This window comes from Entelurus aequoreus, linkage group LG17 (assembly GCF_033978785.1).
Source record: "Entelurus aequoreus isolate RoL-2023_Sb linkage group LG17, RoL_Eaeq_v1.1, whole genome shotgun sequence".
In the NCBI taxonomy this organism is placed as follows: domain Eukaryota; kingdom Metazoa; phylum Chordata; class Actinopteri; order Syngnathiformes; family Syngnathidae; genus Entelurus; species Entelurus aequoreus.
In genome coordinates this window covers 25,642,315-25,643,902 of record NC_084747.1, presented here as the reverse complement: position 1 = coordinate 25,643,902, position 1,588 = coordinate 25,642,315, and positions in this window count along the sequence as shown.

Sequence of the window (1,588 nt, the reverse complement as noted above, 5' to 3'; positions counted from 1 at the left end):
TGAGAAGTGAAGTAGTTTTTTTTTTAAACACGATTACAATAAGTACCACAGTATTACAATGTTTTATTAGTACCTCTGTAGTACAAGGTATTGTGTCTACCACAGTAGTACTATTTATTGCTAGTACCACAGTATTAAAATGTATTACCAGTACCACGGTATTGCAATGTTTTACTAGTACCATTGTAGTACAAGGTTATGTAATACCACAGTAGTACATTGTATTACTACCACAATAGTACTAATTATTACAAGTACCACATTATTACAATGTTTTACTAGTACCATATTAGTACAAGGTATTACTAATACCACTGTAGTATAAGGTTATTTAATACCACAGTAGTACAATGCATTACTCCCACATAGTACTATTTATTACTAGTACCACATTAGTACAATGTATTACTAGTACTACAGTATTAAAATGTATTACTTGTACCACACTAGTACAATGTATTACTAGTACCATAGTATTAAAATGTAATAGTAGTACCACAATAGTACAATGTATTACTAGTACCACAGTATTAAAATGTATTAGTAGTACCACAGTAGTACAATGTATTACTAGTACCACAGTAGTACAATGTATTACTAGTACCACAGTAGTACAATGTATTTACTAGTACCACAGTAGTAGTACTATGTATTACTAGTACCACACTAGTACAAGGTATTACTAATACCACAGTAGTACAATGTATTACTCCCACATTGTACTAATGTGGTACTAGTAATAAATAGTACTATGTATTACTAGTACTACAGTATTAAAATGTATTAGTAGTACCACAGTAGTACAATGTATTACTAGTACCACAGTAGTACAATGTATTTACTAGTACCACAGTAGTACAATGTATTACTAGTACCACAATATTAAAATGTATTACTAGTACCACAGTAGTACAATGTATTTACTAGTACCACAGTAGTAGTACTATGTATTACTAGTACCACACTAGTAGTACTATGTATTACTAGTACCACACTAGTACAAGGTATTACTAATACCACAGTAGTACAATGTATTACTCCCACATAGTACTATTTATTACTAGTACCACATTAGTACAATGTATTACTAGTACTACAGTATTCAAATGTATTACTTGTACCACACTAGTACAATGTATTACTAGTACCACAGTATTAAAATGTATTAGTAGTACCACATTAGTACAATGTATTACTAGTACCACAGTAGTACAATCGATTTACTAGTACTATGTATTACTAGTACCACAATAGTAGTACTATGTATTACTAGTACCACAATAGTAGTACTATGAATTACTAATACCACAATAGTAGTACTATTACTAGTACCACAGTAGTACTATGTATTACTAGTACCGCAGTAGTACTATGTATTACTAGTACCACAGTAGTAGTACTATGTATTTCTAGTACCACAGTAGTACTATGTATTACTAGTACCACAGTAGTAGTACTCTGTATTGCTAGTACCACAGTAGTAGTAGTACTATGTATTGCTAGTACCACAGTAGTAGTAGTAGTACTATGTATTGCTAGTACCACAGTAGTAGTAGTACTATGTATTGCTAGTACCACATTAGAAGTA